General features: G+C 34.9%; 1 protein-coding gene across 9 annotated transcripts in view; it reads left to right on the top strand.

Moving 5' to 3' along the window:
• Positions 1 to 26,730, top strand: part of LOC115211607 (protein Aster-B) — a 270,613-nt gene that overhangs the window by 109,868 nt on the left and 134,015 nt on the right. The window lies entirely within an intron of this gene.

Below are 26,730 nucleotides of genomic sequence, written 5' to 3'. Positions count from 1 at the left end.
GTACTGACTTAAGCTGCTCACAGTAGATCTCCTTTGTTATCATTTGGTTTGGGTTTAAAAGTTCAAAGTAGACTAAACCTTTCATATCTCACCAAACAGATAACACCTTATGTGGGTGAAGACCTTCTTTAGCCCGGAGTGCCAGTGTTTCTCCTTCAGTATTTGACATTTTTATAGAGAACCCATTTCTCATCACTATTCAGTCCAAAAAAGGTTCATCTGTGAGACAAGAAGAGCACACATTCACTCTCTGCAATCGATTAGACTTGGAAAGTTTGTGAGGAACCCATTGACCCAATTTGCTGACTTTTCTGATGGCACACAAGTGTTGGTGACTGGTTGAATGACCAAATCCAAGCTTCTCTGCTAGTTCCTCAACAGTTACAATGGGATTTTGTTCCACCAGGGTTTGCAAGATGTCCTCATTGAGTTCTACAGATCTTCCAGGACGAGGCTCATCTTCTAGGCTGAGAGAGAGAGAGAGAGAGAGAGAGAGAGAGAGAGAGAGAGAGAGAGAGAGAGAGAGAGAGAGAGAGAGTGGTGGAAAGCTGCAGTGATGGTCAATGGTAATAGAAAGTGGTGAATGTCAGTACTGAGTGATTTGTGAAGGGTAATTAAGATGAAATGCAAATTGCTCAGTGCTGGCTTGAATAAAGTCTGTGGAGTATAGCTGCACATTTGAGACCTACATTCAATATATATATATGTGTGTGTATGTTTCAGGTTTTGTGTAAACATACACTTCTTAGCTTGGCATTTCAAGTATGATTCATCCATATGATAGGGTGAGTGCCTAGAAATGTTGATATGCTAACATATGAAGCAAAAATTACATATGCAAAAACATGTCATAGATTTGATGGGTTGAGGGGATGAAAGCAAAGTTAACCCTGGAAAGAACTGACACCAAATTGCAGATGGATAAAGCTAAATGCTGTTTATCATTTGGTATATTTCTGTTGTTGGTGAAATATAAGTTATGTTATCAGTGTTTACACTGTGTGCATATAGTATTACAGTATATGGTGAACTGTATATGGGTTGAACAGATATTGTAGATCTGTCCAACACATACTGCATTGAAAAACAAATGTAAATCTGATGATAATGCTAGTAGTGAATATGTCAGTTTTAGAACCTATATGATGCTTTCTTGTCAGTTATCACCCTATTAGTTATGCAGAAAGCTTTATAATGTCCCATAAGGAATGTCACTGGAAAACTATTAAGTAAATACGATTAATAAACATTGTATCTGGCTATAGAATAGTGCAAAAAAATCTAATCAAAACATTTTGAATGTGTTGTCTGATAGCAAATATATTTCGTTGTCACACTTGAGGAAAATAGATGCCAAATGTATTTAGAAACCAATTTAATCTATTTCATCAGAATGTATCCAGAATATAAAGAGAAAGAAAGATAAAGCAAAATAGCCTAATAGTAAAAACAAAACCAAAATTGTTGTTCAGGCATTCTGCTGAAAATATGAACAAAGAATAGGCATCACATTTTTTTTCTTTGTTTCCTATTTGCAACATTTTCCCTCTGTAAAAATTATCTGATGTTGTCAGAATAGCATATTTGATAAAATAAATATTTTTTTAATTATTGTGAAAAAATTAGTTTTTGTTTCTAAAGAACAGCAAATTTATCACAAACACCAACAATACTGCCATATTTTCTCAAATATTTGTTTTTTAGTAAGCAGTGTTCTTATGCTTAAATAGAATCTATTTGTTATTTTAGCTCATCTAAGTTACACCTGTTTTTTACATTTATGCATCAATGAATGTATCCTCATTTTAGTTGATTGTGGCGTCTTATTCTTTCATTTCATGGGTATTTCTTCATTACACTGAGATATTTTTCTTTTATCATTATATCATTGGTTGCAAAAATTATATTTTAGCCAGTGTATATATATATATATATATATATTCAAAATGTGACCATGTGTGTACTGTTGGCGATTTTTTTTCCTCTGTCTTCCCTTCTCCTATGTTTCTGACGAAGAGCTCCGCTCGTAACGTTAAACCCTCCTTTTACCCTTCCTTTCTGAGCGTCCAATAATACTATATTTGTTCCACGTCCTTGCGTTGTTGTGTTTTCTCTTTGTCTTTTCATGTTTGGATTAACTATATATATATATATATATATATATATATATTATATATATTAAATACAGCTTTATATAATTTTGAAGCACAATTTTAAAATAAGGCTGATACTTATTTTTCATTTTAATAAACCCAAAATTATTAACTCAGATGATTTGCTTTATATAGTGATACAGGAAACAACTTGAGTAGTATTTGAAATTATAAACTTGATATTAATAACTTACTGCAGGAATTTCTTGTTGTAATATTCTATTTAATTTTTATCTAAGCACAGACAGCTTTGGTGCACTGCCTATCATCTTTGGCTTTTCACCCCACTCAATTACCACCAGTATAGCATGCATAGAGTAAGATCCTCTTGGGACCTGCTCTCTTCTGTGACTCACTGGTGATCCTTCACCTATGACAAGTTTTACAAAAACGATGTCATTGCACTTGACATCAGCAAAGCAGCAAGAGTGCATATCACAAAATTCTCAAGTCAAAATTACATATTTCTCATCTCTTGGGTTAGATGCTTCTTGTCAGATTGCTTTATTGTAGTGTATGTGATGTGGCTATCTTTGACTCACACTCTATCAAATCTGGTATGCTCCAATGTTCAGTAATGCTATGCAAATTCTTAATCTTATACATTAATAATTTACACTCAGTAGTCTCAAACTTGTTCATTCTCTGCAGATGTTGCAGTTCTTCACTTGTTCCTAACCTTTGGTGCACAGGTACCATCCACATTCTATGCTGAATTTGCACTAGCAGCCTTAAAACAAACATGAAATGGGTGAAAATCTTGTTTCTTTCATAATACAAATACTCATAAATAAACATGCACGTAATAAACTGACACCTCACACTCTCTAATCTTAGTCAACACTCAATTTGAACCTCAAAGTTTCTATCAATGTTGAGATTAATAGTTTAGTGCAGAAATTCCTTGTTATTGTAATACTCTATTAAATTTTAATCTTAGCACAGACAGACTTAGTGCACTGCTTATCATCTTTGGTCTCTCCGCCCCCTCTCAATGACTGCCACTATAGCATACATTGAGCCAGATCCTCTAAGGATCTGCTCTCCTCTGTGACTCACTGGTGATCTTTCACTAATAAGAAATTTTACAAAAATAATGTCATTGCACTTATCAACAAAGCTGTTGTGAGTTCCTATCACAAAATCTTATGCCATAACTACTTATTTCCCATTCACTGACAGTCTGTTCTCTCCTGACAATCCAAAAGCAAAAAATTATGTTGCAAAGATGATCCATCTTCTTTAGAACCAGAAAATACTTCATCACTGAATAGCTGTTGACTTTCTACAAAGGTCAGGTGAAATCCACAATAGAATGATGTTCCCACATCTGGGAAAGTACAGCTGCTATGTACAAGGTGTTCAGGCTAGCTTTGATAGTTGGTATAGAATATTAAAAAATATCAACTAGAATATGGCTAGGAGATAGCTGTTTACTCAAAGTAGCTGCCCTCAGCTTCCACCATGGTTTTGGAATCTGGTGTGCATTCGTTGTTGTGTCACTGGGAAGATTTTTGAATACCTCCTTGATCTTGGCCACCAGCTTAGCTTTGGTATTGCATGCAGAGCTGCTGGTGTCTTTCTCAACTGTGCCCCATGCATAGTAATCTATGGGATTACAAGTGGGGAAATTAGGTCAGAAACTTCTGACTCTTTCTGGAAGTATGGCAAGGAGCTGAATCCACCTGCCACACATATGACCTTCCAGCAGCTTCACATAGCTGTCCGAATTGAGCCTAAAGCCCTGTTCAAAGATGTTGGAATGAATTCCAGTGTATGGACACAGTCAGAATATCTGCTGTGTCCCTTCTTGCTGGCTATGGTTTTGTAGTCACATTTTTGGCTGTCCATACGACTCACAATCATTACAGTTTTCACAGTGCGTTGAGTAGCAGTCATGATGCCAACATTTTGGTACTGGTGCAAATCATCATGTTACAGGTAGCTCTTTTCCAATATTCAGGTGGCTTCCCATCTCTCCATGTCAGCTTACTTTTTCTCTACTACAACTTTAATCTTTATGCTCTCCAACATCATAGACAGTTCACCAATACATCAAGCTGTTCCTGAAAAAAGGAGACATACAAAAAAAAAAAAATCATCAAATGTAGCCTGAACACTTTGTATTCAAACATCTGAGACTACATCTAAAACAAAACACCTGACTGATTAGCAAATACTGGCCAAGCTCTAGTTCACAGATACACTGTTTCCTTAATTGACATTTCTGCTGCCTACAACATTGGCTTCTGTTTCTCAGAGCTTAGCTAGTAACTTACCACCTCCTCCAAAGTTCACTTTACTGAAATAGATTTCTGCTTGCCAAATATTCTGTATCTTTTCTTCCATACAATAAACTACTTCATATCTGATTGAGTAGTGTAGTCCTTCGGATCACTGGATTTGTGGATAACACCAAGTCATTCAACTAATGCACTGTATTTCATAAGGGTTTACTTAGGTGTATGCAACAAAGACAGCCTATTTGTCACATATCTCTCCTTTATTCTTATCACTAATATTATATTTTATATCTTTGATGATACAAGTATTATACAGATTTATACAAAAAAGAGATGTTAACTCTTTTGAATTCCTTTCTTGCTTGCATCTATCAAGCAGCCATCAACTCACAGCTGTTTAAGCTAAACATCAACTTCATCAATCTTGGAGGGTTGCCAAAAGTCATGTTCACAGTGCTTTCCACTTGATTAAAACATTAAAATGAATATATACATATATCCTCATCATGTTTATGTCCACTTTCCCATGTTTGCACGAGTTAGATGGGTCTTTTCTGATGTAACATCTCACCAGTTGTACACTTTTTTCATTTCTTGTGTGAAGTTCAAAATCCTAAGCTCAACTTTTAACACTTCTGCCCATGTCTTCCTCTTTTACAGTTTCCTTCCCATTGTATATCTTAGCACTTCTTTACCCATCTGTTATCTTCCACATGCTTCTCATGTCTGTATCAGTGCACTCTTTGTTCTTGCATGCTTTATCTGACTCCTTTTATACCCACCTAGTTTATCTTGCAGCTCATCTGTATCATATTGTTCACGTATACTAATATTACACCCCCAGTAGAGCATGTTTGCTTCATTTTTCTCCAACCTTTGTTCATCTTCTGTGTTATTGCCTGCTATCATGCATCATTGCACTTTGTGCACAAATAACATGTTGCCTACAGAGACGATAGCTCTTGAACTTTTCCCACCTTAATCTTATACTGGGTACCATGCAATTAGAGCACCCTCCTGTATGCTGATTAAGCTGCTTGGACAACAGAAACTATCAACTGCTTCTAAGAGCTATTCAAGATTAAAAAGAAATTATTTTAGTAGTACTTTTGACACCTAATTATCCTCATGCATCTTTTGTTAATCTGGCTGATTCCAGTACAAATCTTGTGAGCATATAGTACACTTTATATACACCATATAGAGTCCTACCTTCTCCTTTTCTGCAGATCAAGCAAAACCATCTACTTGAGGGCAACAGTTATAACTTGCTTGTTCTTCTATTATAACTAAAATAATTTCAGTCACCAAACTTGTTTTATGCTGCTTCTTAATTTCTTTGTCGTTTGCAGCACACATAGAAGCCACAGTATAGAAAGTTAAATCATACATAAATATACTTAAGTAATTCATAGTCACAGTATTTGCTTAACACAAATAAACAGTGCTAGTGTACAAAAATATATTAGAACCATTATGGATTATACCAGTTTTACTTTGCTTCCAACTTCTGCACAAAATATCACAACAAATTATAGAGTCAAAACTAACACTTCACATCTGCATTTATTGGTTGAAGACCACCAGGAAAACAGGAGGAATTAAGTCCTCTATGTGGTCAAATTTCCTTCAGATCATCCTCCACCATCTTAAAAATGGGAAAGGCACTTTTGATGATGAAGTTCCAGATTTGCCAAATGATGGAGATAGTCATAGTTGGAATGCCAGTAATCTTAGGTCTGCTCAGGTAAACTGGCATTCTAGAGTTGGTGGAGCATTGAGAGAAAGCACTCTGCTTAGCTTCCCACACTGTACTCCATACAATAAACTACTTCACGTCTGATTGAGTAGTCCCTTGGATCACTGGATTTGTGGATAACACCAAGTCATTCAACTAATGCACTGTATTTGATAAGGGTCCACTTAGGTCTATGCAACAAAGATATCCTATTTCTCACATATCTCTCTTTGATGATACAAGTATTGTACAGATTTGAACAAAAAAGATGAAATTATGCAAAATACATGACATACTTTTTTCCATATCTGAACTTTGTTGTTTTACAATGGCTATAGTACCATTCAAATTAACCTATCCACTTCTCTAACAATAACACCCATCACTTTCCATCTAGCTAGTGCCATACATTAGCCACAAATGTGATATGTAATACTTAGAAGGTTGTCCTTTATGCTATTAGTCTCTTTCTCTCTCTCTCTCCTTCTTCCTTCTGTCTTATGCATCGACTAGAAATTCTCTGAACCTATGACTGGTTAAAGGCTCTTTCAGCTTTTATTTTTCCTTCTCCAGAGTGTTCTGTGACTAGGTTTATCTAAGTCTTATTCTAAAGTTAGTAATCATTAAACAATGTTTGAGTGCAAAGTTATTCAACAACAGCTATCAATGTCATTTCTTTGTGGGTATGATGGCTCTCCCACTTGTGCATTTGCCTAATTGATTGGTGATTAAGCTGACGGGAAGTTTTATTGAAGTTAGTCTTGCATATAGGTCATTTTTGTTAGTAGCCTTGATCTTTTCTCATTCCCCATAACATCCATGTATGACAGAAAAGCCATTATAATGTTGCCCAAAATGTCCATTAAAATCACCAGCCAAGCTAGTAAGGTCACTGTCATTTATTATTGAGATAGGCTGCAGGATGGTCTCATAAAAGTTAGTCTGTCTATTCTTCTATCTGATTATGGCATGTATGCAGAGATAAGTATCACTACAGTGTTGTCTATGACTAACCAGAGCTTAACCATTTAAATGTATACCAGCTACTTCAGTTACTCTATCCATTTCTCTGCCAACAATACACCTACTCTTTTCATTCCATTGCTGTTACCATAGCTAAGTGTGTGCAGCAAAAATTTGAACTGAGCACTTGCTTAATTTCAAGCTGTTTAAACTATAAATCTTGGTTGTTATTTGCACAATGCTTCAATTAGACTTCATAATGATTATCTGCTAGTGTCGTCTTTAACATATATAAAATTATTTTAAAATTGAATCAAATTATTTTTCCATTCGACTAGCATTAACACTAAGTCACTTTCAATTTTGGGTCCTGAAGTTAACGTTGAATGCAACAACAATAACAACTATCTGCCTGTTTCCTACGGTCTACAACATAGCATTTTTCTACCTTTAGCCATTGAAAAACAACACAGTCCAGATATGGAAAAAAAGTATGTCACTTCTCTCGCACCATTTCACTTTTCTTTTGTACAAGTCTGTATAATAGTTGTATCATCAAAGAAAAATATGTGACAAATAGGCTTCTTTGTTGCACAGACCTGAGTGAACCCTTATGAAATACAGTGCAGTTAGTTGAATCACATATTAGTTTAATCTATGTATGGAAAAGCAAATATAAAAAAAAAAAAATTAACATGTTAGCGCAAGCATGACAATACAGGCACGGTTTATTTCCTTATTGCATGGTTCTGGGTTTAATCCCACTGTGTGGAACCTTGGGCAAGTGTTTTCTACTATAGCACCAAACTGACCCCACAGCCTTTTGAGTGGAATTGATAAAAGAAAACTGTCAACACATACATGTGTACATTACATATATATATGTATGTGTGTGTAATATTTGTATGTGCATATGTACGGATGAACATTTTTTATCCTGTAGCTTGATTTTAAGTATTCATATATATATATATTCCAGAGAAGCACTTGGTTCCACCAGCCTTTGGGGAAGGGCCTGTGAATACCATGAATATAGCCTCTTCTAGCAGACCAAATCAAATAATAAAAACAGTAATAAATCAATGTGTTAAGCTATAAGTAAAATAAGTTAATAACGAGAAAAGTGAAGTTGATTCAACTGCAGATAACAAACAAGGAATAGCAGTGTCACAAATGCAAGGTTCTTTGTCTTTGTGGATGAATGATAAATTACAGGAAGAAAATTTCCTCAGGGTGTGTGTACAGAGATAACATCTCTGTACATGGCTCTTGCAAATTATTCATCTACACTTAGTTTTCTTTGTGACCTTCAAACTGCAGGCACCTTGTCAAAGGTGAAGGTCAATAAAGAATAGGTTTAGTGGTTTGGTGTTAGCTATGAACTTCTCTTGTTCTTAAATCACTAAGGACAGGGGTGTAGTTGTACACTATCCAATCACAAAATCCACTACATATAACTTGAGCTGATTCTTCTGAGTTAGCTATGCTTTAAATCAGGTGAACCGGGGTTCACAGAAGCTTTAATGGGGTTCATGAGTAAAAAATTGTAGTTTGTGGGTTCATATATAAATTTTGTTTACAAGGAGAGGTACCTGTATTTATTGAAATTTTCAAGATTTGTATTTGGAATTTATGTTATGAATATAACGAAATTGTTTCATTGTTAGTTTTTACTAACCTACAAACAAATATTTTATTTTAAAAATTTACACGTGCATATACAGGGTCCACAGATGTTAAGATAGCTCTCGGGGTCTACAATCAAAATAAGGTTGGGAACCTCTCTGTAAACTCTTTCTAGTTTTATTATTCTATCACAATATGATCTAACTACTTCAGTTGATCAATGTATCTATTTCTCTGCTTACAATATGCCCACTCGGCCAAGCCAAATGTTGCTACCTACACAGAATTTTAATGGGATCTTTTCGGTTTGACCGGCAGTTTTTTCTAGCAGTGTCATATGAAATTGTCACCCATAATTATGATCCTAGTATCGATCTATTGCATTTCAATCTGTTTTAGGGTTAGAATTAGGTTTAGTTAGGGTTAGGGTTAGAGGTGGGGGGAAGGGTATCTTTTTTTCATACGGCACAGAATGTTTTCACCTCAATAGACGTCATTGATTGGTTGAAATTGCAAAAATTGAAGAAAAAAAAACAACAAATATCTTACAAACTATAGAATTTTCTCAATAAAGCCAAGAGAAAAAGATATTTTATAAACACATTCTACCAGTATACGAAGTTTAAAAGTGTTTAGTTACGTGGAAATTATTTTAAAAAACTGCCGGTCAAACCGAAAAGATCCTTTTAATGTGTTCCTTCAAATCACACCATCTGCTCACCTCACTATACTCTCTCCACACCTGCTTTTCATCATGTCCATTGATTGTGATAGTGTTAAATTTTTACATGCAGCAAAAAGAGGAGAGTTTCCAGTTGTGATGGTGATGAGTGGGTTGATGTTAGTGTCATGAAAGATAAGCATATAGATTGACTAGGAGTGAGAAAATGATTGAACCAATTGCTTTACATATCACCGGGGAAATAAAAAAAAAAACTGTCTTAGAAAGGCCATGAAAAATAGCTTCACAGTATTCTCCAATGCAAAGATATAATTTGTTAGTGTGCTTAAAAATATACCAGGAGCTATATAGTTGATGTAGATAGATGTATATGAAACTAAAAGTATTGTAATTTAAGTTCAGCTAAAATAAAATAAAATACTTAATTGCTGAAAGTGCACAATGATTCAATCTGTAGTCAGTGCTATGAGCTTATATCTATGTGAATCACAATAACTGTGAAGAAAGGACCTCAAATAAACCACATAAAAATATGAAATATTTATCACAACTTACACAGAGAGAGATCTTTAAAAATTTAAGCTACATGACAAATAACCAGTACTGTATTTCTGTATGACTGAAGAGAAACTAAGAACATTACAGTCATCTATATATCATTTGGTTGGAATTTGCAGTTGTGTGTGTCACTGAGTACATAGTGACAACAAAACCAAAACAGGACATAGTGACAACAGAACAAAAACAGGAGAGTTTGTTTAATATTTTATCAACCAACTTTGCTGTTTTGTGTCGATTTGTTTGATATATAAATACACACACAGAGAGGGAAGAAGGGCAAGAGGGGAATAAGGAAGGGGTTAGACAAGCATTAGTTGAAATGAAAACCTGCTTAAGCTGAAAGTGGAAACTTTCGAACTAAAACTTAACAGTCCTGATACAAGGTTTTTTTCCAAAATCAAGTAATGTTATATATATATATATTTATATTAGTAGGTGTATTGATTGGATGGATATGTTGTATTTCAGGAAATCAACTACGACACAGATATGGATCTGAAAGTGTATGTGAAGGCAAAAATAATTTCTTTCTAACAGTGCCTGATCAGTTGATGATGTTAGTATTATTTTGATAGAAGCCGTGGGTATAGTGATGATGCTGTTATAGAGCATATCTACTATTCTGCTTTAGTGCATCTCTGTTGTATTGGAAGCTGTTTGTGGTGGATTTTGTTTTTCTATTAACGGTCTAGTCTGAAAAAGACAAGCAGTATCTGTGACTGTTGTAGACACTCTGAGACTCACACAGGGAAGAGATGAAATATTTGCAGAACTAAACCCTAGTTTTCTGGGTTTTTAAAAAAATTTTTACTTTCTACTTACTGAGTTTGAATGAAGGGGCAGTGACCATGACTTTTGAAGACTTTTGAACACTGATGATCCAGATGCTGTTAATGCTCTGTTCAAATTTTTGCAGGTAAACACTTGCAGATAAACATACAAGCAGGGAGGAGATTCCAAAGGGACAATGTTCTTGGGAGGGAAAAGTGGGCATAGTGGTTAGTATGGAGCTATGGAGGGAGGATAGCAAGGATGATGAGAGCTGAAGAGATGACTGATCACAGATGCCTATGTGGGGGAACTATGAGATCAGCTGGGTCCAACGAACAGTGACCTTTGTAGTAGTGACAAAGAGAGGAGGTAGCATTCCTGTGGACTACAAGCTAATGTGTGTCCATTAATTCATCTGTTGGCCTTCTTTCTCTGTATATGTTAATGCAATCGAAGTGCAAGTGCTCCATTATACATTCAGCATGGCCTTTATTCATTGAGCTTTAATATGGTTCCCACTGCCATTGTTTACTCTCTTTACTCTTTTACTTCTTTCAGTCATTTGACTGCAGCCATGCTGGAGCACCGCCTTTAATCGAGCAACTTGACCCCAGGACTTATTGTTTTGTAAGCCCAGTACTTATTCTATCGGTCTCTTTTGCCGAACCGCTAAGTAACAGAGACATAAACACACCAGCATCGGTTGTCAAGCAATGCTAGGGGGACAAACACAGACACACAAACGCATATATATACATACATATATACGACGGGCTTCTTTCAGTTTCCGTCTACCAAATCCACTCACAAGGCTTTGGTCGGCCCGAGGCTATAGTAGAAGACACTTGCCCAAGGTGCCATGCAGTGGGACTGAACCCGGAACCATGTGGTTAGTAAGTAAGCTACTTACCACACAGCCACTCCTGCACCTATTTCACAAAAGTTTGAGAGAAGTATTTCTTACGAGAATCCTTCTAGGAATTTGGAAGCCAATGAACATTTCCAATTCCTCAAGTGGTTTAAAAAATGGCATTGCTCTTACTACAAAGGTCTGAGTAGTTTCCCATGAGCTGTAGCAGGAGTTCATCTATGAATAATCTAAATATTGTAATTGGTTAACCTTTTACCATGCTTCATATGAATGTCATTTCTTCTGCTTTCTGTCTAACTGTCATTGCTTCTACTTTCTGTTTGTAGTTTAACTTCTGTCAATTTTTTTCTTCTATAACTTGAGAGTCCATAAACTGTAAAGTGTTCATAGAAACACCTTACGTCCCAAATTTGTTTGAACATCTGTATCAGACTCATTGAAATCAGTCTTCATCATTCTGAACTATTATGTTCTCTAGGTCATTTACCTTGAAGTCTTCTCTGTCAAATGAATGATCTGTATCCGATATCTCGAAGCGGATGTATAGCTTCATCAGCAGTTATTTTTTTGCCCCGCTGTAGCACAGAAATACCATTTATACATTGTGATTGGAATAACAATTATACATTAATATAATAAATTAAATAAATACATTAACATTTAGAGAGAGGGGAGAGAAGTTACTGATAAAGTGAAAATTCACAAGATTATTTGTATCAATCAATCATGATGTCATACTCAGAGCCAGGCAGAGATCAACAACCTCAAGGTCTCCATCTTTCAAGGTGACAAACCATCTCTACTAAACTTCCAAAACATATTCTTTTAATTCTCACTGCTTATCATCAGATAAACATTTACACAGCAAGTAAAAATATTGTCTCGATCAATTGCAACATATTGTTACTGATTCTGTAGAAATAGGGGTAGGAATGATCTGGTCCACTAAAATGGCACTTCTGATTTATGTGTTTTAAACATCAGAGATTAGAATTTGTGTAAAAAAACCCAAAAAAACTGCCCTCCTCCACCGCCAATATTTATATAAAAAATATTCAAAACGAAATACCATCAAAAGGTTGGATATTGTGAAATTCTATCGTTGTATAATATTTGAAAAAGTTAAATACAAGAAAAAAAAAAAACACACACACACACACACAGAAAAGTAAAAAACGAAATAGTTATGGAAAGTTGAGGGAAAAGGCAAAAAGTAGAAAAGTAACCTTTTCTTTTTCTTCTTGGAATCATAATCAATGTTTAAATTACAGTTGGAAATTTTTTCGTAAAAAAAAAAGTCAAAAAGGAAAAATTACGAAAAGGCGGAAGGTGAAAATTTAAAAAAAAATCAGATTTTGAAAAACATTTTTTTTTTGTACTTTTGCAGAATCATAATCTTTGATGTTTTAAAACATACAAGTACAAAAAACAAACAAAAAGAAAACACACAGAAAACAAATAAAATAGGAAAAAAAAAAACTTTTGAAAACTAGATAATTTCCACCTCTCCTATAGAGTAGGCGCAGGTGTGGTTGTGTAATAAGTTTGCTTCCCAACCACATGACTCTGGGTTCGATCCCACTGTTTAGCACCTTGGGCAAGTGTCTTCTACAAAGTCCCCGGGCCGATGTGTTTGTATTTGTGTGTTTGTTTACCCACCACCGCTTGACAACCAGCTTTGGTTTGTTTCCGACTCCGTAACGTAGCGGTTCGGCTTTAAAAAATAAGTATTGGGACAACTCGATCGATCAAAACTTCCAAAGGCGGTATCCCAGCATGGTCGAAATCCAATGATTGAAATGAGTGAAAGATTCCCCATATTTATGAAACGTGTAGACGTGAACAATAGTAATGCACATGCGCACACATAAATAGAAACGCACACGCGCGCAGTTTTCTACTTTCACTTTTCTTGATGTCGTCACTGACGATGGCAGAAAGATCAAAGAGAAAATAGAAAACGATTTACGACTCATTTCCGATTCTTAGAAACCGTCTAAGGAAGAGTCGTAAAGTTATGACTTTTTTTGCGTAGAATTTTCGAAAACCGCTGAAAAGAGATGTGAAGTGTTATGATTTTGTTTTCTTAGAATTCCCAGAAACTTGATACTACACAATCATATTTTGGCATTTCATTTCCAGGTCAAAAACAATGGATTTTTGTAGAAAAAAAAGAAGCGTATCCAATAGAAAATATGGAAGTATTTTTATGATCGGAAAGTGAATGTTTTTTAATACAACTGACGATCATATTTAAATAATTGTCCGAGTTTATCATTATCTGTTATAAATACCACGCGGATCTAAATTTTTCCAATAATTCGTCAAAACCATCGTTAGAACACTTTTGATAAGGTAAACACTTTTACTTTTCATAGGGTACTGGAAACGAAGTGTTTTGTATAAGTGTTTGTTCATGTGGTAGCAAGTGAATTGAAAAGCAACAGCGCTGTTCATAAATACTAACATCTTTCGTATACGCAGAGCCTATAAATCTTGGGCTCATAGTTGTATATAAAGTTTTCCTTTTCACGAGAAACGAAGTTCAGACCCTAGTTTGCATTTTGAGAGATGTTAGGTAATAATCGGTTGTGTCTGGGGAGAGTCATTTTCTTTTTGTGCCTTATAATTTAACACTCACCGGTAAAATTTCCACTTATTTCTTATTTTTATTTTCCTAAAATTTTCGTTATATCATTAGTCAGTGCCGGTTATTATTTTACAAGTTCTGGCGAAGTTATCCGCATTGGGCATCATTAAAGTGCTTATTGTCGACAAATTATTGGTGATTTTTCGATTTATGAAGTCATATAATGCACATGCGCACACATAAATACAAAAGCACACGCGCGCATTTTTCTACTTTCACTTTTCTTGTCATCGCTGACGATGGCAAAACTAAAGAAATAGAAGAGAAAATAGAAAACGATTTATGACTCTTTTCTGATTCTTAGAAACCGTCTAAGGAAGAGTCGTAAAGTTATGATTTTTCTTTGCGTAGAATTTTAATGACTGACAAAAATGTGAAACAAATTGTAAAGAAGCGCAGTGAATGAAAGTTAAAATCGTTAATAAAATTTTAATTGAAAAATACCCGTTGTAAGAAAATGATAATTGTAAAATCCGATTTTGTGTTGCTTTTTGTCAGTGTCTAGACCAGTGGACACAGTTGATTTATGGGCGAAATGGAGGACTGGTGATAAACAGTCTTAATTGGTCGCCTCCACATTAACAGGACTTTTCCTTACGAGAAACAGATGGAGACGATTTTCTAGTCTTTGCCGATTATTAACGATTAAGATCTTTTTCTTTCCATTTTCTTCCATTGCATTTCTTCTCAGTTATGTTTCACTTTTATTGTCCGCTGTTACATGTTCATAAATCGGAAGACGATAAAATTATTGATCGGTTCAGATAGAAAAGTATTGTTGTTCAGACACGATGGGATATGATGCGGTTATAATTAATGTTTTAAACAAGTACAACGCAAAAACTCAACGTTGTCATGACAGCGATAAATGGACATTCTTATAAAGCCAAAAAAATTTATAACGGATTTTTCTTAAGTAAATTTTTTACTTAAAGATTTATGTCAGAAATAACATGTCGAAATAAAATGACGCGTTGACATTTAATCTTTAATGGTTAGTAAATGTTGAGAAATATTTCTCGAGGGTCCATTACCTTTCGAGTGTATTTAATCCTATTTTTAATTTTTTGTATCTTCAGGATTGTTTTGCTATTCAAGAAGTTCTATTGAAAAAGGAGTAAAATATGAAATATGCAATCGGTAAAAAAAAAAAAAAAATTCTATGAATAGCAGCTCTTAAATGAAATCTAGCTTATTAGTCGGTCATAAATACCTTATTTTCATATATACGTGTATAAGCCTTGAAGAGAGACTTATTTCCAGTTTTAAACACCACTGAAATTTATTTCTGATATGGTGTTGTTTCGTCCCAGGTGGATCTTTTCGGTTTGAACTAAACTTCGTACACTGGTAGAATGTGTTTATAAAACATCCTTTTCTCTTGGCTTTATTGAGAAAATTCTATGGTTTGTAAGATATTTGTTGTTTTTTTTTCTTCAGTTTCTGCAATTTCAACCAATCACTGACGTCTATTGAGGTAAAAAACATTCTGTGCCGTATGAATATGTCCCTCGTTTAAGAAACAGATTGGGTTTATTTACATTTGTGAAGAAAAAAAAGATACCCTCCCCCACCCCTAACACAGATTGAAATGCAATAGATCGATACTAGGGTCATAATTATGGGTGAGAATTTCATATGACACTGCTAGAAAAAACTGCCGTTCAAACCGAAAAGATCCTCCCAGGTTAGCCTTGAGAGTGAGCTGGTTTCAGATAATGTATTGACGACTTCTGACAAGCATCTTTTTCAGCAGTGGTGCCCCAGCATGGCCGCGGCCTTCGGGCTAAAACATTTTTAAGGATTTAAGGACTACATTCATCTGCTATCTTTCCTTTTCATAAAACAGTTGGGAATTTTGGCTGCTTTTTCTAGCAGGACGAATGATCGTGTAGAGGGCCTCCTTTGCTACTGTATTAGTAGTGTATAGAGCCAGGCAATGATTTGTTTCTTAGCTTAAAATTTATACTCACGAAAATGTCTTGGCTCTTTGTATACTTTCGCAACTGACCAATGTTATTAAAAAAGAGCTAAATCTAGTTATCTTTCTTATACATTTGCTTCTAGTTTCTAACAATTTAGATCCTAGCTCAAATCCAGCTTTAATAATCTGGTTCTTTCTTTGCATTTTTCTTTCCATTCAAACAAAACAATAATAGTAAAGCGTATGAACGGACTGGCATGCAGTTTAGTGTAGAGTGGAAATAAATTGCGCTAGAACGGATATTAGTGAAACTTCCATAATTTTACAAACACAGACACTTAATTATGTATATTTTACTAGTAACAAGGGCATTTCTGAAATAACAGCTGGGGTACACTGCTGCAGCGCAGTATAGCCAACAACAGTAGTGAAAAGCCACAAGGGCACATTTGATATCTGATGGATGAGTTTCTTATGTTTAAGCCACATAATGTTGAACGAGAGTTGGGATCTTTTCGGTTTGAACGGCATTTTTTTCTAGCGGTGTCATATGAAATTGTCACCCATAATTATGACCCCAGTATCGATCTATTGCATTTCAGTCTGTTTTAGGGTTAGAGGTGGGGGGAAGGGTATCTTTTTTTTCTTCACAAATGTAAATAAACTCAATCTGTTTCTTAAACAAGGAACATATTCATACGGCACAGAATGTTTTCACCTCAATAGACGGTCATTGATTGGTTGAAATTGCAAAAATTGAAGAAAAAAAAACAACAAATATCTTACAAACTATAGAATTTTCTCAATAAAGCCAAGAGGACTTCAAATAAACCACATAAAAATATGAAATATTTATCACAAGTTACAGAGAGAGATTTTTAAAAATTTAAGCTACATGACAAATAACCAGTACTGTATTCCTGTATGACTGAAGAGAAACTAAGAACATTACAGTCATCTATATATCATTTGGTTGGAATTTGCAGTTGTGTGTGTCACTGAGTACATAGTGACAACAAAACGAAAACAGGACATAGTGACAACAGAACAAAAACAGGAGAGCTTGTTTAATATTTTTTAGTTACCTCATAAATTATGTTAAAAACTGCCGTTCAAACCGAAAAGATCCAATACCTTATTTTCATATATACGTGTATAAGCCTTGAAGAGAGACTTATTTTCAGTTCTAAACACCACTGAAATTTATTTATTTCTGATATGGTGTTGTTTCGTCCCAGGGGTTCGGGGAAGGGTATCTTTTTTTCTTCTCAAATGTAAATAAACCCAACCTGTTTCTTAAACGAGGGACATATTCATACGGCACAGAATGTTTTCACCTCAATAGACGTCAGTGATTGGTTGAAATTGCAGATATTGAAAGAAAAAACAACAACAAATATCTTACAAACCATATGAATTTGCTCAATAAAGCCAAGAGAAAAAGATGTTTTATAAACACATTCTACCAGTATACGAAGTTTAAAATTTTTTAGTTACCTAGAAATTATGTTAAAAACTGCCGATCAAACCGAAAAGATCCGAGAGTTGTATTATTTACATCAAATCTTCATGAACATATGTGGCAAAATAGGTTCAGAAGACCGTGTAAAGGCTATATGTACGTTCTGTGCATAGTTTTCATGCTTTTTAAATACAATGAAATTATGCTGTTCCACTGTCGTCATTTCTGATTTCTATCGCAGTTTACTTTAGCTTTTTAACAATATATTTCATGTTAAACCGTACGCGTCTGTACCGACATTTGAACGTCTTCAGTTTTTGTAAAAGCAGGGACCTGTTCGTTGTTTGGTTGGTTATTCAGCCAACGCGCTTACAGTGTTTTTAACGTACCAAGTGTATTTTCTTGACGTTTTTATTTCACTCGGTCAAACTAGCTGACGCTGTCAGCTTCGTTATTGGAAGTTCGGTTGAAAACCCATAGATAATTGAAATGTTAAAGGGGGAAGCAATGCCAGGAACTATTAATGATTTCTCTACAACATATTTGCAAGAATTTCTTTGTGTATCTGCTCTTTGATTTAATCTTCTGGATCATTAGTATAACCTTGTTAATATTGTACGTTGTTAAAATTATTCAAAATTTACAAAGATCCCAATGTATTTTGCGTTTTCTATATCGCTTGTTCAAATTTGTCATTAATTGAAGAAAGAAAAATACAAAAAGCGAGACTACATAATTGTTTCAATTTTGGGCACAAGGCCAGCAATTTGTTAAGAGTGGGGGCTAGACGATTATATCGATTCCATGTTTGACTGGTACTTTATTTTATCCGACCCCGAAGGGCCAAAAGACAATGTTGACCTCGGCGGGATTTGAAGCCAGAACGAAAAGCCGAAGCTATGTAATGTTTTCTTTTTTGCAAATAAGTTTCAACGGCGTTTTTGTTATTCCACCGTAACACTAACAAAAAAATACCACAATTTTAAAATCTACGTCCGTTTGGGAAATATAAAAAATGATGTTTATATCCGGTAAGTTAATAGTAAATACTGTGGTTAAACATTTTATACCTAAAGTTTCGCCTTTTTATATATTCGCATTAACTTTATGCTCACCCCACAATAACTAACGAGGAAATCTTCTAACGTAGTTGCTCAACTTGCTAAGAATAGCAGCCAAACTGCTTTCAGATCGAACATGCCTTAAAATCGAGAGGACAATGTAGTCAGAAAGAAACAAAATGTGATGGGGTTAATGTACACTTTAAGACACGGTCACGAAAAAAAACAAAAACCGAAGCCTACCAGGTGTAAAAAGAATGTGGGCGTAACTTCGGTATAAGTACCGGAAATACCGGATACATTTCAAGAAAGTGTTTTTTTTTTATATATATGGGGGGGGGGTTAGGGGTGGGAGAAATGGGTTTCTGTTATCTTCAGAAATGTAAACAAAGTCACGTATGTACCTATACCGAAGCATCGCCAAAACGTGTAGAAAACGAATATGAAAACAAAAATTTGTGCAAACGAACGGGTTGGGGGGAGGGGGGGGGGCTTTTGGAAAATTTACAGGATCCCATTTTCTCCTCATAATTTCAGGAAAATGGATATATATCAATGAAATTTTATAGAAATACCGTTCAAATAGCAAAGATTACGATTATAAAGAAATTTCTGGGGAAAATGTTTTCCGACGGGGTGGGAGGAGAGGATTTCGGAAAATTCACACGATCCGTTTTTTTCCCCCTCATAACTTTCAGGAAAATGGATATTTTTTGATAAAATTTTACAGAAAAACATTGGCTATCCTTCGTTTGGCTTTTCAAGCAGTATAGATTACGATTATAAAGAAATTTGTGGGGAAAATGTTTTCCGAAGGGCGGGGATAAGACTGCCGGAAAATTTCACACGATCCGTTATTTTGTTTTCTCCGCATAACTTTCAGGATCTAGTTTAGCACCCATTACATTTTGTTTATTTCTGACTACATTGTCCAGTGTATGGAACATGAGAACTCTTTTGTCTGCAAGAAAGCACGTGCTTGACAAATATATTAAAACTACTTGTTGACACTGTGTTGTACTGTTTTATCCACCTGGAAATTTTACCTATCTGTTGATAATTGAACATGTGAATTAATGTGGCGCAGGAAACATGAAACATGTGCGAGAAAGTGATTGAATGCATTTCTATCTTTGGTTTTCAATGAAGTAATCAACAAAATGTTTTTTAAAAAATATTTAATTTGTCTTGTGCTATTTTGTTTTTAGATAAATCTTCTAAGTCTGTGCTTTAAGTCTCTGCTTTTGTGAAATATTTAACTTATAATGTGCTGTTTGTCGCATTAAATGCATATTGAACTCGTAACACTACTAAATATGTGTTTATTCGTTTCTTTTTGTCATCGAGCTGTGCTAAAACTAACAGCTAAATAACGTTTTTGGATAAAGCTTTTAAGTTTGTGCTATCGCATTAGGATCTAGTTGGTTTGGCTGTCAGTATTTCAAAAATTAAAGTTTGGCACAATAATATACTTTTCCAAGCTAAATTGCTGGAGTTACTTATCTTTTTCTAGAAATTAAAAAAAACAACTTTATAGAGGTTTAAAGCTTGATCATTTTCACCCTGTCAGGTATTTATGTTTTGAGAAGACTGTTTCATTTATCTCAACAATCTTTTCAGAACTGCCTATGGAATTTCATTTCCATAATTAGCATACAAAACTACGTCAATACACCAAATCAACAATTGGAACAAAATTAAAAGAATTGAAAACTGAGCAAAACAGCATTCAGTTGATACCATCAACTCTCTTTGATCAATCTGATAAATTTTTAAGGTGTCCCCAACTTTCTGCAAGTATGAAATTCTCAAGGCATTGGGCTTATGTCCTGCCTGTAGCCAACGTTAGTGGCCTACTCAGCTTGGATGAATGCCATTGCACTCAGAGTAGGAGCTGATGTTTGGGGGAGATTGAAATGTTTTTGGGGTAGGCTTCTCAACTCCACAGACCTTTAAAGTTTATTTTGCTGCCTAGACACTGGTCATTTCACTTGTCACAATGAGCTAGACTTGATCATCAAACCTAGTTTGATTAAATATCTCCTCAGTTCTGGAGCCAGCAGGGTTATCCAGAAGTGATGGAAAGTGACCAGATGGTCTTAACCTTTGTCCCTCTTTTATTTACTCCCACATCCTTGATGCTGTGGTAAATGGGAGGGTCAGTGCTTCCGTAGTTGAAGGGAGGAAAATCCTAAAGTATTGGGACTTGTCAGTGAACCATTTTTTAACAAAGATATATCCCCCAAAAAATTTAAAGCAACAATTGCTGAAGAAGAAGGTACTTATTCTGCAACCATCTTATAAAAAACGTTTTAAAATCATGAATTTTATTACTGTAAAATATGCACCCTCCTTCAAATTGTATGATATATAGTCTGCAATGTCCCCACTCCACCATCCATTTTTATGTAAGGACTAGGGCAACTTCAGGTGGCTGGAAGAAATTTAACAGGATCCTATAAATTTAGTAATCCTATAGAATAGATTGGAAATGATCTTAGCTCACCAAAAACTAATTTTGTTGGGTTTTTATGTCTTTAGATGTAGATTACGATTTTGCAAAAAAAAAAAAAAAAAAAAGAAAGAAAGAGAAGAGAAAGAAATTTCAATATTCCAGTTACATTTTTTGCCTCTTTAAAGAAAAACATAAAAATATATTTTTCTATAATTATAATTTTTGATGTTTATCAATGTAAATCTGAAAAAAGTATTTCTAAGAAATCAAAAGCAACAGTTAAGAAAAGTGGAAAAGGCAGCAAAATAGAAAAACAATTGAAAGTTGGAATTCTTTTGTCTTTTTTTTTTTTTTTGTTGCAGAATCATCTCATGTTTTTAAAGTAAATAAAATTCCTCCCACCCAAAAGAGGAAAAAATATAAAAATTACAGAAAGCTAGAGAGTAAGAAAAATATTAAAACAAACTTATTAGATCTGTTTTATCAAAACCAACTTGTTATTGAAAATACAATGAAGTTGTTGCATAATTTATGAGGATAACATCTATTGTGTCTAAGCATAATTAATTTCAAAATATACTCGTTATAATCTTTATATTTTCTGACTATTTGAAAACCTTAAGATTTCAGTATTTTAATCACCAAAGTACCTGAAAAGAGAAATGTTCTTAACTCTTTAGTTTTGCACCATTATTGCCTTCGGCATTGTGCTGGTTATTCCTGATATATAGTTTTATTTCTTTTTGTGCATCAGTTGTTCCAAATTTGAATGGAGTTGTATAATGAACCTGCATAATAATATACAGAGTTTATCTTGTGTTTGTGTATCTACCAATTATGCCACATTTTCCCATTTCAGTTAAGCAAGTCTAAACTAACCTAGGCGAAATTCAAACTCAGAGTTGTCTCTTATGTAGCTATTCTAGAATATTTACTACTGCATTGACTAAACACTCCTACAATTTCTACAATTCCACAACGTGTATTATATATTATTTACATTCGACAGATATTTGTCCTCATCTTGTTTATTGTTAACGCAACGTTTTGGCTGATATACCCTCCAGCCTTCTTCAGGTGTCTTGGGGAAATTTCAAACCTGGGTTCTCATTCCTAAGGTATTTTTTGACATTATTATTATTATTATTGTTCAGGTCACTGCTTGGAATTGAACTCGGAATCTTGGGTTTAGTAACCCGCGCTCTTAACCACTATGGGCATATGGCGTAGTGGTTAAAAGCGCGGGGTATTAACCCCAAGATTTTGAGTTCAATTCCAAGCAGTGACCTGAACAGTAACAATAATAATAATAATAATAATAATAATAATATTGAAAAATACCTAAGGAATAAGAACCCAGGTTCGAAATTTCCCCAAGATGCCTGAAGAAGGCTGGAGGGTATATCAGCTGAAACGTTGTGTAAACAACAAACAAGATGAGGACAAATATCCATCGAATGTAAATAATGTTCATAATTCCTCATCTCTTAAATATAGAACTGTATTGTATAATATACATTTAATATGTGTTTCTTTGTTGACTCTAGGATTTCCTATCTTAACATTGCCATTCATTTTTTTCTTCTTTTTTTCGAAATATATTTTCATTAAACAAAATTAAACAATCAGACCAAAGTGATCTCATTGTAATCTATCTTTACTGGAAATGGAGATGGACAAGACAGTAGAGTACTGAACTAGGTATTTTTATAGTCTATGTACAATATGACTGAGGGGAAAGTAGAATATGGAGCATTCTGAGTATCATCGTCCATTAATGTCCACTTTTATATACTTGCATGGGTCAGACAGAATGTGTTGAGGCAGATTTTCTACAGCTGGATGGCCTTTCTGCCTCTTAAACCTCACCTGTTTTCAAGCAAGATAGTATTTTTCCATGGATAGATTTGTCTTCTCAGAAGAATTGCAAGGAACAACCTTGCTTATAAGACAATGATATTTACAACCATCATGTGATGTTTAGACAAGGGTATACACACACACACATACACAAATCTAATTTAGTGCCTCACTTTCCCAAGTTCCCCCCCCCCCCAACTAAATTCCTCTTTTATTTTTCTGGGATTAACAAAGAAGGTCCTACATTAACACACATTCAGTATGATACAAGTTGTTCAATTTTAGGGAATGCATATACATCTATTCAATGCATTTGTGAGAATGTTGGAATTGCTACTTAATATTGACAACTTTGAGTGGGTTCAAATTTCAACTAGGTCGGTTTAGACTTTCATCTTTCAAAGATTGATAAAATAACTGAGAAATTGACTAAAAGATTGAGATGATATAGGTACAAAGGTATTCAGTGTAGTATATTACTGATTGAATCCAAACTTGCCTTATAGTTTGTTATTCATCAACCAGCAATAGGCTGGTGGTAAATAAATGAGAAAAAAGTTCAAACCTTAAATCAGTCTGGCACTGTAGAGAAAAGAAAACAAGAAAAAATAGATATGATCTCCTTTTCTTTTTGTTATATTTCTGTATAACTCTGTTTTCCTTTGTAGGATAAACTTTTCTAAATTGTGCATTTGCAAATAATTACAGAAGGGAGTTTTTCCACTTCTTTTGTGTGTTTAATTACCCAGTCATGAAGTAGGAAAAAAGTGTTGTCAATCACTTAGTTTGAAGCAAGCAGATTTCAGTTTTGTCCACTGAGATAAAACAGTGAATTGTAGTAATAGGGCTTGACGTGTGTCTAGTGTTTAATGTCTTAACTGCCTTTGGTAAATGAATTTTGAAGTTATTGATATCTACCTTGCTGCCATTTTACAAACCTAAATGATGATGACAGTTTCTTCATATCCAAAGGTCATGTTCAAGTGTGGTATACCTTCAAGTGGCTATGTACACTGATTCTTGATGCTGCAGGGCTTTTATTCCAGCCTGCACTTAGTAGTTTTAAAGTGAGAGTCAGTCCGTACAATCTGATCCTGCTCATTAGACTTGGAGGTCTGATCACAATGGCTCAGTGAGCTAAGATAGCTGCAGTGACCAGCAAGTTATAGGTTTTATGTTGGAGTGGCATTGGTAAATTGCCTTACCTACTCTGGAGTTGCTGAAAGGGTATGAAAGAGGGCACCAGATTGTCTGAGGGTCTCCACTCTTAGATTTGCTGTCAAGGTGGACTCCCCTAACCCTTTCCTTTCTTAAGACATTCACAAGGGTTTGTGCTTGGAATTTTTTCTATAATATGCTAATTAACACATAGCTGGTACCCCGACAGGTGCTACTACCTTTGGTCAGAGTAGACTTGGGAACAGTAATGGCTAAGAAGTGGTTCTACTCCCAAATCAGGGCCTCACAACCAAATGCTGTGTCAAGTCTTACCCAGGACAAATGATAAATCATTTATTACATCTGAAACTAGATTGACATTTCAATTCTAAATTCTTATTGCCATTATTCATTTATTTGGTAACATTTCGACATAGTTGACACTGAGAAATTTTCTTCCTTTCTTTTTTAAAAAAAAGATATTCCCTCAAAACCTTTATCTGTTTACAGACTTCATCCTCATTTACATTGTTACCAGCATGGATGTACTGGGTTTTGGATGGTATTATAGCTTTTGTTTTTAGACCTAGACAAGCTACATTTCCTATTGCTTTAGCAGACAGAAGGTGAGAGCAGAATTAGGAACCCAGGATGTGTGACTGCAGTCAGAAATTTTAGAGCAATTGTTTGTGCATGGAAGTGGAGTTGGTGGAATGTTCATGGTTTAATGGTTGCTGTATGTAAACAATTAAGTATTTAATACACAATTGCAGAGAAGTAGGTTGAGCTTATACATGTTTCTATATATGTTATGGTAACTAAACTATAGGTCCCCATTGGTATGTAAGTGGATGTTATTCTGGGTGAATGCTGGCAATGTTTCATTTAAATTAACAACTACTTTGTTGTTATGAAACCATGTTATGAATTCAATGGCTATCCAGCATTTTCTGTCCACTTGTGTAATTTAAAATGATTTCACATTAATTAATGGGCTCTGTGGTTATTTAATTAATAAACCACTCACCTGAATTATCTCTGCACACCAAATATTTCTTAGATTACTTTATTCTATGGTTAGTGTAAAGATGAGCATCTCTGATTTATTATCTGATTGTATTATGGTCGTTCTAAATAATTCATGAAAAAGTTCTAAATTCACGGACCCATCAATTATCAAATTTATCATTATCATCATCATTGTTTCAACATCCACTTTTCTGTGCTTGCATGGGTCAGATGGACTTCGCTGAGGCAGATTTTCTACAGCTTGTTGCCTTTCCAATCACAAGTCCATACCTGTTTCCAAGCAGGGTAAATATTTCCACATAGCCAGGCATGTTTCCACAGAATATTAGAAGTCACATGACATTCATTTACGTCACGCAATGTCAAGACAAGGAGACACACTCATGCACTCACACACACACATACATGTGTATACACAACAAGTTTTTAAGCTTACATCTACCAAATTCACCCACAAGGCTTTGGTCAGTCTGGAGTTAGGGTAGAAAACTTGCCCAAGATGCTATACAGTAGGTCTGAGCCCAAAACCATGTGATTAGCAAACAAACTTCATAACTAATATATGTATATGCGTGTGTAAACAGGTTTTTTAAAAATTGAATAATTAGTATTAATATTGTATTTTAAGTTATTAGTTATATCCAAATCAAATTCGATGACTGGCATCTGTGCTAGTGGAGTGCTAAGAGCACCATCTGAGCGTGATTGTTGCCAGAGCAGCTAACTGGCTTCCATGCTGGTGGCACGTAAAAACCACCATTTGAGCGTGATTGTTACCAGCGTTGCCTTACTGGCACTTGTGCCAGTGGCACATGAAAAAACATTTGAGTGAGGTCGTTGCCAATGCTGCTGGACTCTGATAAAACATTTGAGCGAGGTCGTTGCCAATGCTGCTGGACTCCCAGAGTGGTTGGCATTAGGAAGGGCATCCAGCTGTAGAAACTCTGCCAGATCAGATTGGAGCCTGGTGCAGCTATCTGGTTCGCCAGTCCTCAGTCAAATCGTCCAACCCATGCTAACATGGAAAGCGGACATTAAACAATGATGATGATGATGATGAGTTATCTTTCTTTACTTGTATATTAATAAAAGTATTTTTGACAACTTTAAAATACATACTTGAATTCATATTATCAATCTTTTGTTTATAGGTAAATCTTTCTTTGACTTGTGTTTGAATAACAATCTTGTCTTTATTCAAAGTTGCACCAGACCTGTTTCTTAGGAAGCCTGGTGAATTAGGTTGTGATTGAGTTGTATGTTGTCATATTTCTATACATTCTCCGTTGTTTACTGTTATTATATGTGTAAAAGTGTATGTGTGTGAGTGTAACTGGAAGTGCATGTGTCACTCTGTCATTAAGGCTTTTGGCCTTCAACTTAATAGTTCTAAAAGTCATGGTCTGGTGCTAACATTAATGTTGAACTGAAATCCAAATTGCATTAATTACTGTATTTTAATAAGTATTTCTTCCTGTTGGTGAGCATTACTTTCAATTGTATAGCTATATTCAGCTGTGAAA

This window comes from Octopus sinensis, linkage group LG5, assembly GCF_006345805.1.
Source record: "Octopus sinensis linkage group LG5, ASM634580v1, whole genome shotgun sequence".
Classification (NCBI taxonomy): Eukaryota; Metazoa; Mollusca; class Cephalopoda; order Octopoda; family Octopodidae; genus Octopus; species Octopus sinensis.
The sequence above is the reverse complement of the archived record's forward strand: the minus strand, read 5'-3'. Positions and strand labels throughout refer to the sequence as shown.